The 19,732-nt window shown below is 34.4% G+C and overlaps 1 protein-coding gene across 1 annotated transcript in view; it reads left to right on the top strand.

Moving 5' to 3' along the window:
• The first annotated feature begins 7,238 nt into the window (after nucleotides 1-7,238).
• APBA2 (amyloid beta precursor protein binding family A member 2) overlaps nucleotides 7,239-19,732 on the top strand; it is an 821,823-nt gene continuing 809,329 nt past the window's right edge. Inside the window, exon 1 of the mRNA XM_053717552.1 lies at nucleotides 7,239-7,344. The gene's annotated coding sequence lies outside the window, so the exon portion shown is untranslated. The remainder of the gene's footprint in view (nucleotides 7,345-19,732) is intronic.

Here is a 19,732-nt window from a genome sequence, read left to right as displayed (position 1 = left end):
ACGTCACTTCCCACTCTCATCACAAGATATATGTAGAAATATTCATTTATGCATAAATAGAACATATTCCGTTACATAAATAACATTGGAAAAATAAATATGCGAGCGGAGGATTGTCGTTATGTTTACCATAACGCAATGGTAAGAGTTTTAATAAATAAACTTTAATGAATTAAAGTGCCCCAGTTTTTAAGATGTTTTGATACTGTGCTTTAATTCATTAAAGTTTACAATCACTTTAAAAATAATGGTCCCTGATTATAAAGCCATCAACAAGTTTCCTGAGTTGTGAACATAACCACTATATATTGCTATTAGTGATAATTGAATTAATGCTTGTGTTTATCATAGAAAATGAAAATCGTGTCTGTGTCATTTGAGTAGGATGTACATTGATCTGTTGAAAAATTAGAACTTAATTTTAATTAGATTGACCAGATTTAACAAGTAGTCAGCAAATATTGATAATCAAATCTGTCTGGCACATGAGCATAACGTAAGCTAAAAATGTAATGCAATCATTCATTCAACAATGAGGTTTTATTAAAATAAATAAATATGGGTACCTGAGAATTGTATTCATGCTTAATATAAATAGTTTTTTTATTCTGAATAGGATTATAAACATTATCATAACCATATAAAAGTGTTATTACAGGGGCGTGTCCTGGATGTTGCAGGAGCTCTAGTTGAACATCCAACTATCTGACGATTTTTGGAGACATCTCACAACCATAACACTGCATATGCATATTATACTATTGGACTACCCTGTAGGGCACCAACTATCTTAAAATTGGCTGTATTCCTGACACCAGAGCACTGGATCGGACAGAGGAGGCCTAGGGCGGCAGCCAACAACAGGCAACGCTACCCCCTCAGTTTTCTAAGGTACCTAATCCATACTGACCACAAGCGCACATTCAAATTCTGATAACCTTGTTACAAGTACCTTTGCTTTTACAATGTAGAGGTGACTGAGAGTGGACTTTACAAGAGAAGCAAAGAAATGCTAACGGATTCTAAACATTTCATCCAAGATGGCCACCATGTGGGAGATGAGACGACAACAAAGCCTTAACCCTTTGAGTGCTAACAACGGCTCTGAACCGTCGCAAATTTTCCTAGTTAGGTGCTGACGACAGCTCAGAGCTAGCACTCACCCACCTTAAGGGCAATCTGGGGGCTCCCATCGACTCCCACCCTGGTGATCGGGCCTGTATAATGACAGGCATCACTGAAGCGTCACGTTTTGCGTGGTGACATCACGCGCAATGAGGTGATGACATCACCGCGCAACTTTATTTAAAAATGACAATGTATAGTATAGGGAAATGGGGGCATGCTGCTTAAAAGCCTGTATCTCAGGTATCTAAGCAGCTACAGACCCCCAAGACCCACCGTTGGAAAGATAATCGCCTAACCTTTTCAACAGTATATGTCTTGGGGATCTGAAAACAGTACAAAAAAATATATTTAAAAAAAATAAAAAAATCCTCAAATCCAGCTTAGTACCCAGGTGGGAAATTTCTTAGCACTCAAAGGGTCATTGAATCAAATTTTTTCTTTCGTGATCCAGATAGAGCATGTGATTTTAAGCAACTTTCTAATTTACTCCTATTATCAATTTTTCTTCGTTCTCTTGCTATTTTTATTTGAAAAAGAAGGCATCTAAATTAAGGAGCCAGACAATTTTTTGTTCAGCCTCTGGACAGCACTTGTTTATTGATGGGTGAATTTATCCACCAATCAGTAAGAACAACCCAGGTTGTTCACCAAAAATGGGCCGGCATCTAAACTTACATTCTTGCTTTTCAAATAAAGATACCAAGAGAATGAAGGAAATTTGATAATAGGAGTAAATTAAGAAAGTAGCTTAAAACTGCATGCTCTATCTGAATCACGAAAGAAAAAATTTGGGTTCAGTGTCCCTTTAACTAGCTACTGGAGAAATTTTAAAACTCAATGTTAAAACTAATCGACAGAGCACCACTAGACTTTATGCTGAACCGGTGCTTCATGGAGAACATAGGGTAAATACCTAATGGAGCTTCCGACGACAGTTCTATGAATGGGGCCACTACAACTATAACCGCATCTACAAAACACCATAAGCAAGAGATAACTTAACATCGGAAAAACGCCTTCATAGCACCGCAAGAGCTACACTATGTGATTTAGTCATCATATATGACAAGCACCGTACTCAATGTTTCCCTAAAACCAACTGCTACAGATTCTTACCAGAAAGAATGGCGCTCACCTACCCTTACCTTATTACCGCTCTTAGATACTACTCGACCTCTGATCATGTCACTGCAGGTGGGACATGATTTGATGCAGGCTGAAACTGTGCAGGAGTTTGGAGCGGACTCCTGGGCAGCTAAGACCATGGATCAAGCAAGTACCCTGTCTCATACTACTACTCCGGAAAACACCTACGGTGAGCCTACCTTACTTACTGCAGATGTTAAAACTTCACACGGTGCTGCATGGCCCTTGAGCTGTGTTAAGACACTGTCCTGCAAACCTGAAACTACCACTACTCCTGAACGGAACCGCTTACCTCCTGGTAGGAGACTTTTAAATATTCACTGCGGCTTTGCTTGACTAGCAAACTAACTCATGGGACAATCAGCGTGCAGGCATTTTGTTCATGTTACTATAGCACTGCTTTAACACAGAAATGTAATCAAGACTGGCTAGTCACATTTTGAATTGTTTTGCTTCTGTGTGTATCAATCTTAATTGTTTAAATGTTGGTGTACATCGCCTGCTTTCTTTATAAAACTATGTTGTAGTTAAATATATGTTACTGGGAAAACTGACTTCACAATCTTCCCACTCTTATCACTTATAGCGCAATCTATGACTTTATTTATTGTGAAAAGAAAATATAGCTTAATCCGCTACATCTAAATATTCAGCTGCCTAAACTATGTGTATCTTTATGATGACACACAACTTTGATGTACAGTTTGGTTTCAATTTGGGGCTGGCGGCCGGGGCCGCGAATGGGGAACCGAACTTACACACTAAGGTCATTAAGAGCCATCATGTAATAGATGCTATAGAAATATATAACGCAACAATAAGCTCACTGTCGATTAGAAACAACGACCCTACCTGACCTAGTTTAGGCTTGGTCACATTATTAATAATTAAGGAAGAGATGGTTAATCCTACTGTACTTATACTACCAAAACATAATACATCACTTATATCAATATTATCCCCAGTTTTATATCACGTAATAAATGTTCTCTTCACCTGTGAAGAGAACATTTGCAGAAGAAGTGTATATACATGGTGTTACATATAACCCAAGACTCCAGTAGTTGGATCAGTTTGGATCTTTAATTTTTCTTTATATATAACTGTTTGGTAATGGATTGTTACCTCTGTAATAGTGAGTATAACCAAGTCATTTAAGGACTTACTTCTTTTATTGTCCCTATAATACCTTTGCCACATAACTTAAATGGACCTATGAGTGGTCTAATTAGTTTACTTAAGGGATAAAATAGAGGATTTATGTTAGTTTTCTATTGTATATTTGGCACATCTTGTAACTTGGATATTTGTAAACTAACTATATGATTGTTTGCCTTTATATGTTCTTGTATATCCTTAAATAAAAATAAAAATAAAAAGTGTATAATCAAACACGTTCACCTAATTTGATATCAGTTTTAAAGAAAAATTATACTTTGATTTGAATTATGTTTGCGGTTTTCAATAAAGTCAAGTGACACAAAATATATAGATCATGTTGACAAGAACTAGTCAAACCTGCACATTTAGAGAATAGAAGTGATTGTGATTCCTATACTGCTTCTCTTGTAACAAATCAGGGATGGCCTAAGATATGATGGGCACAAGGGAATCTCACATTTAGCTATAAGGGTTTATTATAGATTCCTTAATTAGTCTAAACAGCTGGATGATATCCCTATCGTTAAGAGTATCAAGGCTACATCTAGGCAGGTAAACCCTTGGCACTCTCTGACATTTTCTCTGTTGGCAAGTTATATTCATTCTAAGTTCTTGTGTTCTTGTCTTCAATGCTTGCTTCTGGATCCACATATTTGAACATTTGTTCAATCAACTAATAGATAAAGCAGGAATAGGAGGACTAATGTCTTCTGTCTATGTACCTGAAGAAACTTTTTTCCATTAGTTGTTTCATTTTCAAATTATGAGTGAATAAAAGGGGAAACGTTAACCTATTTGATGCACATGGTGACCCATTATTGTCATGCACATGTAATCAGCAGTAAGGATGATGACCATGTCTCCTCATCCTGTGGGGCACTCTAATACAGATACTGCGAGCTCGCACTGCAACATGTTGACATCACCACAGTTTTTACATTGTCATTTCAAGGGAACTGGAACTCCTGATGAAGCAGAGAGTTATAAGAAGTGAACCAGGGCTGTGGGGAAGGGATTTGAAAACCCATATCTCATTTCCCAGGCCAACTACAGGGATGTGGTCCTTCATTTAAAAGAAGAGTCTACCCTTTCAAATGGAGATTGCCTGCAGCAGCAATTAATTTGCTGTTTATACTGAGGTGGATGGGGGCTCTAACAGAACAGACTCCCTTCTTTTAAATGAGGGCTCACCTGTCCCTCAGGGGTGCAGCTGATAATCCTACTACAAAGCCCCTATCTCCCCCTCTGATTAAAGGGGTATGAGACCCCACAGGTAAAAGAGGGAGCTATCTTATTTTAAACAAGGGGTCACACCACCTATAATTTTAAGGTAATCGGCATGTTAATGTTGATCACCTGCTGCAAGTATACACCCATAAAGTTTTTTAAGAGAGCGCCCATACAGCACAGAGGGGTATGAGGCCCCAGTTTAGAAAAGGGGAACCAACTCTTTCCAGTGTGAGTTTTCATACCCTGTCCCCTGTCATTAGTAGGTAATTGTTTTATGACTAACAATAACCTATCTAATGTAATCACCAAAGGAGCCCCTTACAATATACACACACACACATAGACAATGCCCACAAATTAGGGGTCTCATACCCCTTTAGGTAGAAGACAATTACCATATAAATGTAAATCGCCTGTCTAATTAGTTTCTTTTACAGTGCTCATGGCTGTAAAATGGACCCTAGCTCCACAAAATAAGCACTATCCTTCATTTTGTAAGTGAAAAGGATGCTCTTTCAAAGGAGGGGTCACATGTCCAGATGGATTACTTCTGGCGATTTTGTTAACAGTGATCATCTGTATTGACCCATATGCATATGGAACATCAGGGGGTACCTCCTATAATATACAAACAAACTTCAGACCTCTTATTTGAAAGCCATAATCCTGCTGTTGTATCAAATGAGTTGTCCTTTGTCAAATACCTTTCAACACTGGTTCCATTTTAGGGGTTACATTACTTTTTAATAGGCCTTTTTTACCCCCTCACGATAATAATATTGCCATAAAATAATGATAACCTGGCAGTGAATGCTAGCCTCGATTTTTTGTGTTGTTTATGTTATGACTCATAGATACTTGTTTCTCTGACTTACTAAAATATTTAGGAATCAAAATAAATTGGAGAACTAAGTATATGTAAAATGATATAATATTTTGTGAAATTGTATATATGGTAGACTTTTATATATATTATTATTATTTTGTTTTGTTTTTGCTTTGTTATGCTGAGTGAGTTTAGACAGGTAGGAAAAGGCATACATTGACAAAATGGATTAAATCAGATTTGTTTAGTAATTTTAAATGTGTGTAATATTTGTATGGTTAGATATTTAATACCTACTCGTTTTCTACATAAATTACAAATTGTATAGTAACACAAATAATACATGTTCTCTTTTGATTTTTTTAATTCTTAATTTTAATTGAATAATATAGGTACAAAATGCTAAATGTTCCTGTTTTCCTAAATAATAATACCTCTGCAAACTAAAGTTTTTTTTTAAAAAAATGCTTGATCTGCTGAACAAAAGGAGGTATAATTTGTGTGGGTACCTGACAGAAGAAAAAAATGGAATTTATGTGTAAATGTAATGAGGGCAAATATATAATAATATAATATAATATATATATATATATATATATATATATATATATATATATATATATATATATATATATATATATATATATATATATATATATAATATTCACTTCTAGCATAATACATATAATATATATATAATATTCACTTCTAGCACAGGGGTGAAAATGGCTCACCAGTGGAATAGTTAAAGGGATATGAAACCCATGATTAAAATAGAGAATGCAAATTTAAACAACTTTCTAATTTACTTCTATTATCAAATTTTCTTGGCTCTCTTGGTATCTTGTTGAAAATCAGGGATGATTTTGTGAACGTGCTTGGATCACTATTTGGCAGCATTTTTGGAAGATTGTTATGCATATGCAAGAGCACTAGATGGCAACACTATTTTCTGCCATGCAGTGTTCCAGATACCTACCTAGGTATCTCTTCAGCAAATAATAATATGGGAACAAATACATTTTGATAATAGAAGTAAGTTGGAAACTTTCAAAAGAAAAAAATTCAAAAGAAGTTATTTGGGTTTCGTATCCCTTTAAATATGCTCCTTATATTAATTAATTAATTATATTAATTAAATTATGAATATTTGGTCACAAATGCCAATCACTTTTGATTCTGGATGTAAAGCTGTACAATATTGTACTGTGACAAGTTTTGTGATACAATTGTATAATGATACATTAAGAATTATGTGTTGATTGGCTTCTAATACCATTATAAATTAATAAAAACATCAGTTATGTTTATATTTTTGTTGATATAATTGTATATCACAAAATATAATCATAAAATATAATCATGAACAAATCCAACAGAATTCTAAGAAATGATACAAGGATTTTGATGTCCCAGTGTATAACTTTCAATATGGTTATTATCACACTAACATCAAGTCAGAGAAAACTGGAGCAGATGGGGATACACACACCTTTACAAACACCCCCCTTCAGTGTGTTGTTCCTACACGTAATTCTTTACTACAAGGCACAAAGGCCTAAAGGAAAAGCCTAAAGGAAGAGGATGAGGAGGAGGATGGGACAGCCGTAGTCATGGTAACAGCCTCTTCCCTCCCTCCTCTCTAGTGCATTCTTCTCTTTTTCTCAGTCAAGGGTTTTTCTTTATGTTATACATGTTCCGGGGCTCCAGCAGAGCTACTGCATGCATCGTCCCGGGTTAATTAGTAGTCTCAGCGTGTGGCTGGAAAGCAAGCACACAAAAGAGCTGTGTGCAGCCCGAGAATCCGGAGCTTCTACGGAGAGAGGGTGAAACCCCGAGGCACTGCAGAACAGGTAAGGTTGGGTATGCAATTTACTATAGGGTGGGATCCTTGGTAGGTTCACCAGAGGAAAGGCGGAATCTTGTGGGCACAGATTTTAGGGGCGTGCAATTTAAGTAAAGGCAGCATTACTGAGGCTTGGGATGGTCCCGTGCTAGCAGTAAAAGGATGCACTGGGTAGGATTAGATCTCTGTACTAAAATGCATGCGCCTCTGGAGCAGAGCTGTAGTATCTTGTGCTCATTTTATTAGTCGTTCAGGCAGTTGAGCATTAGACGTGGAGAGTTGAATGTAAGGTGTGTTACTAGATGCGCTGATAAACAAATAGCAGCTGACGCGAGAGGCTGTGAGATGCTTTGCAGGGTCTCACTAGTATCAAAGGAAAGGTGCTGTTCCTGGTCCTGATAAACACACTCATCAGGGGGCTGGTAGTAATGTGCTTCTGTTTTATGTATACAGCATTCAACTGTTACATAGCATTTACATGAAACTGCATAGTGCCATACACAAAATGCACTCAATAAAAAGAAACAATTATATAGCTGCATTCATTCAGTTAGACCCACATCCTATAAAGCATGTGTCTATGAGGAAAGACGAGATAAGATTTAGAATATAAGGTACATCTATCAATATCTATCATCTATCTATCTATCTATCTATCTATCTATCTATCTTTCTATCCATCTATCATCTATTCTATCTAGTATCTATCATCTATCTATCTATCTATCTATCTATCTATCTATCTATCTATCTATCTATCTATTGATCATCTATTCTATCTATCATCTATCATCTATCCTACCTATCTTTCTATCTATCATTGGTGATTTACTTTTTATATGAAACCATTAATTGCTACATTCTATTAATGTTGAACCCATATTATAGTAGTGTTGAATGGATATTACATTACTACAGGTCTATCGTGCTTGTTTGGGTTGAGATAATACAGATTAATTCACTTGTAAAAAGCATTTTTTTTATATTAATAAAATGGGTCTTACTTGCTTCAGTTAATTTTGTTTTTCAATCTTATATTCAATATGCAATTGCAGTGATGTGCAAGTTAACACTATTACAAAAATATCTTTAGCTCAGTTTTTCTAATAATGTATTCATTTGGTCACTTATATTAAAGGCCAACTAATAATTTGTAATATGTATATTGTCTTACATGTCTTCCTGCAATTTGGCATTAACCTTGTTGTACTGATTTGTAAAACTTGATTATTGTTATGATTATTATTTCTGTTGCTTCGGTCAATATTTGTAACATGTTACCATAAAATGTTTGCTTGTCTCTAAAATATTACTCTTTGTAATCATCCAAGGCAGCAACCTGACAAACCCTGTTCATTTTTTTAATAATAATTGATTGTAGTATAAAATATACTCTACTACTACTACTGATTATAATAATATAACATTTTTCCATGCCAATGTAGATATTATAAACCTTAAAATGAAATTAATGTTCTGAATTTCTCTTGCTTCAGTATCATTATTATATGGCATAGTTTTATGAGGGGATAACATTCATTATTGATAATTTGTGTTGCAAAATATGCAAATAAAGTTTAGCAGCATTCTTTTTTTGCAGTTTGCAGACTGCTTTAAATAAACTGTTCAGAAAAATTTGGATATACATGTCATGCATTTAAAAGTTTTTAATTTGATTTTTTTAAATTAATCTATGACTTAAAATCTGTTGCTGTGAAAGCATAGTAAAAAAATGTGTGAGCAATTGTGTATATTTTGAGAGTTTTTAAGTGAAAAAAGAAAATGCATGTGGGCCATATTATTGATTTCAAGTTGCTGTTCTAGAAAATGAATGTCCAAATGTTACAGGTTGGAGGGCCAGAAATATTGAGAATCAATATAATGAAATAATGCAGAACATCCTTTCTGTTCACAGCATGGTATATCCTTTCTTCACACACCACTGCAGCACTTCAAAGAACAATCAGATTGTACCTGTATATATATTACATTTTAAAATAATAATAAAACTAATATAACTGAAATTTGGTTGGAGGCCTGAAGGTTGCAAGATATGTTACATGTAGTCCAAGGATTACTGGACAGTTTTACTCTAGAGGGAATTAGAAGGACATTAAACATATATTTTGTGCAAAGATTGTGCTTGTCCCAAGCTTCCTAAAGATGCCAAAAAGCAAAATTCTATTTCCTGCAAATGCTGCAAATCAGATATCTGGATTAGTGAATTTTCAGCAGTTAGAAAACTTAGGTTACAGCTTTTGCATTCTGCCTCTGTATGCAAGAGGTTTTTAATGTCCCTTTAATATTTTAGCGAGCATGTCAGACAGTAACACAGCTGGTACAGCCTGTGATTGGTTATATTGAAACAGTCCCATCTTTGTTTTACAGAAAAAATATTTTAGTATTTTAAAGGTTTGCCTTTGTTGAAGGATTAAAAGTTAGTAGATATTCTCCCCCCTCGTTTTATATATCTTTACCATGTAAAGTGCCTTGTATATATTGGGTCAATGAGGGCAGTTTTACAGAAAAAACAATCTTAAAAAAACAGCTTTTCACAAGATTTGTGGACTTTTCAGATTCAACAGCCTTGTTGTCATATTTGTGTATGTTCAGTTACCATATTAATAAACCAGAATGTTTTGGGTTTATTAGCAATAAAATAAAAAATGTTAAAATCACATTTTTACATTATGGATTTGGATGTTTAAAGCATGTTAAAATGAAGCTTCTAATGTCACATGTTATGAATTAATACTTTTGTTTAAAAGGAAATTATTCACTTTGAGATTGTAATATAAAAAGTTTTATTATGTATAGTAAGAAAAACAAAAATGCAGTATACATTTAATTATTTATTTTGCCTCTTTTCCTGTAATTTAAGCCTAAAAACTGTAAGTTTCCCAATTCTGAGAATTGGAAATGGACACTGCAGATTTCACAAGTATAAATTAAGATACAGCAAAACAGTGCTAATGTTGTTAATAAAATAACAGTGACAAGGCTTGTATATCACAGTAAAAGGTCTGAATTGTTTCCTCCAAATAAGGTACTTCTAATGGATTGGTGAAAAAAAGCTAAATATTTTCTATGCTGCCATAAAATGTTTTCACAAAATAATTCTGATTTGTTAGAATGGGGACATCATGCAATGTGTTCAAAACAAAGTATTTATTATTATTTGTATTATTTTATATACATTTGTATTAATGTTCCCATTGTTTGTAGCATAGGGTCACTTTAAAAAGCTGAAGCAATTGCCAAAACTCAAACCTGTATTATTCCTGCTTTAATAAATGGATATTCAATTAAGTTTGAGAGATACCCAATTATTTATAACAGCTACTCATGATGCTTGGAAATATTTTATTCTACTTTTGAACTTAATAAATCACCTTTTTCCCCCTTTTTTGCTCCATAATGTTTATCTCTCCCCATCACCTGACAGACCAGTAAACCAGTATTAAGAACAACATTCACAACATTTCATTGTCACTGTGGAGACAGTTGGCTACTAAACCTTTAAAAACAAATAAATAAAATAGTAGTGTTAGCTGTTGTTGATCTTCTAAATAGATTCACTGTCATTTTATGCTCCATGGGTAGAAAACAAAGAAGTATTGTTGAAGAGAGAAGAAATTACACCAAATACTGATTTATACAGCAGGCATTTCTCATTCCTTTTCTATACAAACTGTGTTAGAGTGAAATACAAAAAGCTACAAAACCTGTGTGATAAACTATATTTTAAAATAAATGAAATTCTTTTTTTCTTGCAGACTAAGGAATTGGAAATAAAGGCTATATCTCTATAGCAGAAACGTAGAAATTGATAAACATATGCAGTGTTTCTAAACAAGACACCAATGTGATACACTTACTATATGTATGTAAATGGAGCATTTTATGTAATATAGATTTTGCATGACCCTAAAAGGCTGATGAGGTCCCATCTGTGGGATGCTTATTTAAACACTGCTGAAGGCTGCTCTTTTTAATCAGCAACCATATTGTGAGTAATGTTAGTATATTTATGCATTGGAGAAAAATATTAGTTTGTGGATTGAAATATTATTGTACTCTATGTAAAAGAAGATCTTTTCCCTTTGTCTTAATGGGTATGTAAGGCAATTTAGAAGTAATTTCATTGCAGTGATATGTTTTAAGAGGAAAGAGAAAGTCCCATAATGGCTATTTGTACAACGAAGCAATGCAAAATATCCACTTATTTCTATTGCATTTCCTGTCCCCAAATGAACATACTTAGGGTAACAGAAGCTATTGAGGGCTTATTGTTCAATCTTCAAGGTTACTACAATTAAATTGTGGGTCTCTTAATCCATATAATAAAGTATGAGCAAAAACACATATATTTTCTATGTTTATAGAATGCCTCTTGGATTTCATATATCTTTATAGATACAATATGGTGCACAAAGCAGCATGCTAAGCATCTTTATTATAAACCAACAGAGTACCAGGATGGTTTGTAATGTGTTTAATTGCCTTAATCGTTTCACCAACATTCTTCTTTAAAGGGACATGGAACCCAACATTTTTATTTCATGCTTCAGATACATACAGTCTGTAATACTTTTCCAATGTACTTCTATGATTAAATGCACTTCATTATCTTGTTATCCTTTGTAGAAGGAGCATTAATGCACTACTGGGAGCTAGCTGAGCACAGCGGGTGACTTAATGACAAGAAGCATATATATGCAGTCACTAATCAGCAGCTAGTGCATTCCTTCTCCTGAACCTACCTAGGTAGTCTTTTCAACAAAGGATACCAGGTGAAAGTAGCAAATTAGATCATATCAGTAGAGTGAAATTGTTTAAAGGGATAGTCTAGTCAAAAATAAACGTCCATGATTCAGACAGAGCATGCAATTTTAAGCAACTTTCTAATTTACTCCTATTATCAATTTTTCTTTGTTCTCTTTGTATCTTTATTTAAAAAAGCTGGAAAGTAAGTCTAGGAGCCAGCCCATTTTTGGTTTAGCACCTGGATAGCGCTTGCTGATTGGATGGCTACATTTAGACACTAATCAGCAAGCGCTATCCAGATGCTGAACCAAAAATGGGCTGGCTTCTAAGCTTACATTCCAGCTTTTTAAAATAAAGATATCAAGAGAACGAAGAAAAATTGATAATAGGAGTAAATTAGAAAATTGCTTAAAATTGCATCCTCTTTCTGAATAATAAAAGTTTAATTTTGACTATACTATCCCTTTAATGTTGCATGCTCTATCTGAATCATGAAAGTTTATTTTTGACTCAGTTTGTTGTAGAATGATAATGATATCATGCTAATATTTTAATGACAAAAAGATATGTTTTACTAGGCTTTATAATGCTTTGCATGTATTTTATTAATATTAGATACATGTGCCCAGTCATAACAGTGTTTAATGGTAGTATATAGAAAATGCCATGGCTTTGCAACATAGTCTTTATTTACACCAGTAACACATTTCTGTTTGATATGCACAGACCTGTTCATATTGATATTTATATATAATAGTGATAATTGCAATTCTTTCGACTACATAACTATATTAACACACACTAACAATCTTTGAACAACCTCAGCAGTAAAATTTAAAACAATCTGTACAACTTTTATATATCAAATGGATCCTGATTAGAATGCATAGCTTCCATTTTTTTTTGCATTCTGATTAATGTCTAAAACATTTTTGGTTTGAGTCCATTGATCCGCAGGATACTGCTTCTTCCTCTCTTGGTGATTCATACTGTAGCCTTGGGAATCATCAGTATAAGATATAGTAATGAGTTACAGTGTGCCCCCTGAGCAAATGCATTTGTATCTAGGTGCATAGGTTAGTAAATTTACTTCAGAACAATTGTAATGATTATTTTTACCCAAATTAATTAAAAAAAAAATAATAATTTGTTTTTCTTGTTTTTTTCGATTTCTCTGTCTTCTCTGTCTCCCCCCCCCCCCCCCCCCCTCGAAACTAACCTGGAAACCCAGTAGAATAAATTATTAATTATATTTGAAAATTTGCAGTAGGCTTTGTTTTGTAACAATATTCAAATAATAAAATATATTGGGCCAGATTATGAGTGGAATGCAAATGTTTGCGCCCGAGAGATAAGGGGTTTATCGCGAGTGTTTGAGCTCCTATCGCTCATATTACGAGTTGAAAGTAAACATGATCGCTTGAGCGTAATCACAAATTATGCTAGAATGATTACAACGACTTCAGAGCTCGGGTTAACTGTTTTGCAAAACTAAAAAGTTGCACAAATCACATCAAAAATACATTACAAAGTACACTTACACTCATAATAACACAATCTAATAAAAATTATTCCAAAAAAATATTGCACACAAAAGTTATAAAGACTCAAAGATATGAGATCTCAGGTGTTAGAAAAAAAGGGAGGCAAAGGGCTTTAACATTGAGATAACTTACATGTACATGTCTAAAGATGGATATGTATATATAGCATATATATATATATATATATATATATATATATATATATATATATATATATATATATATATATATATATATATATATATATATACATTGGAGCCTTTGCCATTAAGTAGTTATGGTGAAACCATGTAAAAGCATATTTATGCCAAATTCATATTTAATAAAAGGTTTTAACTATGTATTTAGTGTAAATATTTCACATTCCAATGTTCTGCACACAGATGAATATGTTCTAAGTATTTTTAAATAGATATTCCTATATATATGTATATATCTATACCTATATATAATCATGTATATATATATATAGGTATAGATATACAGTACTGTGCAAAAGTCTTAGGCCACCATTAGATTTGTTGTTTTAGAAAGTTTTAATGACCATCCATATTTATTTTTCAGTCTCTTTATTACGATAGAAACAGAAAATACAGGAAATATGTACAAAAAATATAAAAAAAACACAATTTTCAGAACAAAATGGCTTCCTCATGCAATAGTCAGTATTTAGTATGACCTACCTTGGAACTAAGCACATCTTGAACTCTTTTGGGAAGACTGTCCTGAAGTTTTCTGAAGTAATCTTCTCATATATTATACCAGGCTTCTTTCAGCACTTCCCAGAGTTCTTCTTTAGATTTAGGTTGTCTTTTATTTCTTTCTCTGTTCAGGTGATCCCATACTGCCTCCATAATATTCAGGTCAGGACTCAGCTATTTGTCTCTCCAAATATGATTTCACTGCATTAGCAGTGTGCTTGGGATCGTTATCATGCTGAAAAATAAAACAATTCCAATCAGGTGCTTTCCAGAAGGAATGACACAATGAATTAAAACCTGTCTGTATTTTTCAGCGATGTTGTCAATCAATTCGGACAACATCGCCATCACCACTGGCAGAAATGCAGCCCCAAACCAGGACAGACCCTCCTCCATGTTTCACTGAAGGATGCAAGCACTCATTCTTTCATCTCTCTCTAACTCTTCTTCTCACATGGTTGACGATTGGACCCAACATTTTCAAACTTGGATTTGTCACGCCATAATACTCTTTTCCACTGATCTTCATTCCAATCTTTGTGAGCTTTAGCATATCTTAGCCCTTTCACCCTGTTCCACTTCTGAAAAAGTGGTTTCTTGGCTGCTACTCTTCCACAAAGACCGTTCCTGATCAAGCTTCTTCAGACTGTAGAAAGGTCAACTTGGCATCCCGATAAAGCTGCCAGATGCTGAGGCAGGGCCTTGCTGTACTTTTTCCGGTCTCTCAAAGAAGAAACTCTGAGAAACTTTTCATCAGATTTTGAAAGTTTTCTTGGCCTTCCAGTCCTTTTTTAGTCCTTGACCTCTCCTGATTCTTCAAATATCTTTATAACAGCTTGAATATCACATCTTGCATATCCAGTTTGTTTGCTGATTTCCCTTTGAGAGTGGCCTTGCTGATGCAAAAGTATGATTTTATGTCTGTCAAATTCTGTGATCTTTGGCATTTTGAATGGAATGATGCGACTGAAAGATGATCTTGTTAGCAAGCTTCCAATGAATTAAACTTATACCACATGCAAATTTTAATCCTCCAGTATGTCTTGCACAAACCTGGTGTAATAGACCTTTTTCACAACAATCATTTTGACATGAAATAGTAGGACAAATACAGGTGTTAGCAATGACATTATTTCCATTCCATTTAGGTTTATGAGAGCCAGGTTCCTGCTATTCAGAGCTCAGAGCTTTCTTCAAGCTTAAGTCAATATAAGAGTAGAGATTAATCAAATTCTCCACATTTGGAACCTCAATTTTGTTCTAAAAGTTTTTTTTTACAGGCCTCTCCCTTTGAGCTTAGGCTCAGTTTAAACATTCTATTTCTTTCCTGGAAGGTATTATTTCTTTTAGCAATATCCTCTGCCTGATGAGCTCTGAATCATCTACTCTCTTGCAAACATATGTATTCAGTTTTTTCTATAAGGCGGTCTTTAGGTGGTTTCGTCTGATAGAATCAATCAGGAAATTGTTGTTCCTCTTCTATTTTCAAGCTACAAAGTATTTTTCACAATCTTCTAATTTGTTGCTGCTGCTAATATCTCTTCATATGCAACCAAGCATTCACCTGACTATTCCTGCTATACTACTTAATTTCAATTATTTGCCTTTTTAATATATACTCATACAGACTGGAGCCAAGTTCTTGTTGTAAGGGCTTTGGTGTAAGGGTGTTCTGTTATAATCCTGAATTTTCAAATGCTTCCACCTCTTGATTAATGGATTTGACTGACTTTTATATTTCACTAGTGATTGAAAATGACTACAAAACTGGAATGTTTGAAGTAAATTGTTTTTGCAGTTTTGAGACATTTTAGGCAGAAAAAGTGTTGTTTTTCTAAAATTTGCTACAGGCAATGAAATGATTAGCTAGCTTCAAAGATGTTATTACATTTGGCATGATAGAAATTTTTGTTAGTAAATGTCTTTTTAAAAAAAGCTGATTGATCCAAGTTTCTAAACATGCATACTGTATATTTTTACATTTAGAGGTCTGGCTTAGCACTTAGTTACATGGGCTGGACTGACTTTTTAAAAACTTGACTGAGTTGCTTTAGGTCGTAACTAAGAGTGAGTTTTATAACATTAGTGATGATTTTTTCTTTTTTTATGCACTAATCAAAACTCATTTTTTAAATGTAGAAATGTCAGAATTACAAAATGGACAAAGGGTTGTATGTTTCAGGTTATGCACATTAACCTTTTTAGGCTAAATTAAATCTCTAGAGAAGATCTTTTGTCTTGAGAGCTCATTTGTGAACACATATCTGTATAGGATGCATCTTATATTTAATTCTTTATGTGCATTAGTTAGTAGGTAGAAAACAGCCTCAAATGTTGCACATTCAACAGGCATAATGCAAGTGCTAGGCTTTTATTCAGGTATCACGTCTTAAAGGGCCACTAAACCCAAAATCTTTATTTCATGATTCAGATAGAGAATACAAATTTAAACAACATTACAATTTACTTCTATTATTTATTTTGCTTAATTTTTTAGATATCCTTAGTTGAAGAAAAAACAATGCACATGGGTGAACCAATCACACAAAGCTTCTATGTGCAGCAACCAATCAGCAGCTTCTGAGCATATCTAGATATGCTTTTCAGCAAAGAATATCAAGAGAATAAAACAAATGAGATAATAGAAGTAAATTATAAAGATGTTTAAAATAGCATTCTCTTTCTAAATCATGAAATAAATAATGTGGGTTTCATGTCCCTTTAAAATTAAATGTCTCAAACTTCCAAAAACATATATGTGTAAGAAAAAAACTTTCTTTAACATCCATTAGGTAAATTATTTTTTGTAATGCAACAAACTGATGTTAATCTAAAACTTTAAATTCACAGTTATAAAAGCAAAATAATGTAAAGTTACTATTTCAAAAAAACTGTTTGAATCTGTCATGCTCTGTGAAATGGGTTAAGGGGTTTGGAGCTCATGTGAGGTGGTGTGTCTTGCACACTAAAATGGGTCAGTGGTATGGGCTTCATAATGGAACAACCCCATTTAGTCATAGCTGAAGAAATAGACAGTCAATGCAAGTTTATTGTACAGGACACTGAAGGATCTGATACTGGAAGCAGGTGTGCCAACTACAGAACTGGAATTGGAGGTAATGCCCACTATAGGGCCAGGAACAGGAATGGCCACTCTAAGTCCGAGACTGGAGTGCCCACTTGAGGCCAAGACTGGAATGCCCTCTTAAGGCCGACGACAGAATTGCCCACTTGAGCCCGAAGACTGAAATGCCCACTTGAGGCCAAAGACTTAAATGCCCACTTAAGGCCGAAGATTGGAATGAGAGTATTCAGGAGGCAAATGAAATAGGAAAACCTGTATCTGCACTTTCCACATAACGGGCCAGATTAGGAGTGGAGCGCAAAGTTGTGCTTTCGCGAGCGCTATATTTGCTCTCCACTCATAATACCAGCGTATGCAATTGTGTGCTGGTATTATAAGTGACCCGCAATGCGACTGCAAGCTCACGTTTGCATTGCATGGAATCTATGCACTCAAAAGAGCACACTTCCATAGGCTCCAATAGGAGCCTCATTCTCATGCTGTAAACTACGGCATGAGAACCTAGCGCAGCGAAAGGGGTAAGTCGCGCAGCATAGGTTAAATATATATATATATATATAGCAAATATACATATATATTTATGTGTTTATATGTGTATATACACATATTAACATATACATATATATATTTATATACATATATAAGCATATACATATATATTTATAGAGAACACACAGTCCCCATAGACCTCAATGTAAAGGCAATTTTCAGTGTAAATTTGTTAACACCCCAGACCGACTAACTTTAATCCCTAAAAACAGCTTAGTGCAGTTTAAAAAAAAAAAGTTGCTCATATTTCTTATTTTTAAAAAGTTAAACTACACTGTATTTTGGGGGCAATTGGGGACATTTTAAAAATGAACCAGAGGTCTAGCGCTAATTGCTACTGTGTAATGGCAGGTTATTTATTGTGCCCCCATAAATGGGCAAATTTGCACATTTATGGGTGCACAATAAATTAGCGACCCACTTGTAATCCAGCCCAATAGCAGCTAGGTGCCAAAATTGAACACACTGTATATAATAGTGATAAACAGTGTTTCTACAAATTCATTTGTAAATTGGTCTAAGTGATGAAATATACTTGTGTAAATGTCTGTCAATTCACTGGGCTATATTTATCAAGCTACGGATGCAGCTCTGAAATACCTTTGGTGCATACTTGTATGAGCGAGCCTATAGCCGATAGTTAAGAAGCAGTGGTAATGTTAAATGCTGCCTACTGGCCGTGATGCCAGGTGGACAGCCCTTATCTGTCCGGACTTTCTTAAATAAGGCACTTTATGTTTATGGCTTTGCCAGCTCTGCTAACAATCACCATTGCCCCCATATTTCACTTCAAACCAGTGTATCACCTACATATATTTTTCTCTCTTCTTTTATTTCATCCTATATATGAATTATATTATCCTCTGATTTGTATCTTTTTTAGTGGCTTGGAAGCTAAAAATGTAGCTTGATTTTTTCCTAGGAACATTAGCCTGACAAAAATAGGCATTCATGTATTTTATTCAGCCCTATTTTCTTGCTTTAATGTTCAGTATATATCACAGATTATAAAATGCAAGCTTTGCTAAGACTATTTGTAAAAGCTGGTGCTCTAGTTTTGCTGACCATACATCTATGACCTTTATTGTGTTAAAAGTTATGGGAAAGTCATTAATTATGTTTTTGAGTAATGGAGTGCATTGAAAGGTGGTATAGTAACATTTTGTTAGCAAGTTGAAAGTGCTAAACACGCTGTAACAAAATATTGTTTAGTCTTGCATATTTTGAATTTAATATTAGAAAGACATTTTGTATTAGAAAATTCAGGAAAGAAGTCTCGAAAGAAGAGATTTTCCTCAGAAGGGTTCAAAGGGATATTTTATTGCAAAATATTCAGGAACTCTATAGCCGCAGATAAATTGCAGATTTCCCTGTAATATTCCTTAAAAATGAATATAATAAGGTGTCAAGGATCAGATCCTGACATACCAATGAAGAGGTACATGGGAGTACAAGACAACTAATTGTGGAAGCACTACCTATAGGTGACTGAGCATGGGTGGTAAGTGGGGGCACACAATGTTCCCCTAAAAGCTCAACCTTAGGTCCCTCCCTTGAGCCCACCATCTATATATTTCACAACTGAGCAATAATTGTATCCCCTTGGTTGCCAGTAACACTTGTGATTTGAACCTCTGAACTGCCAGGAGCACACATATAGTGATGATTTAACACTCCATGGCTGCCTGTAACACATAAAAGAAAATTCACAGTTACCTCTTTTTTGGTCATATTTGTAATGAATAGAGG

Source organism: Bombina bombina, chromosome 6 (assembly GCF_027579735.1).
Source record: "Bombina bombina isolate aBomBom1 chromosome 6, aBomBom1.pri, whole genome shotgun sequence".
In the NCBI taxonomy this organism is placed as follows: Eukaryota; Metazoa; Chordata; class Amphibia; order Anura; family Bombinatoridae; genus Bombina; species Bombina bombina.
This window is presented reverse-complemented; position numbering and strand designations above follow the sequence as displayed.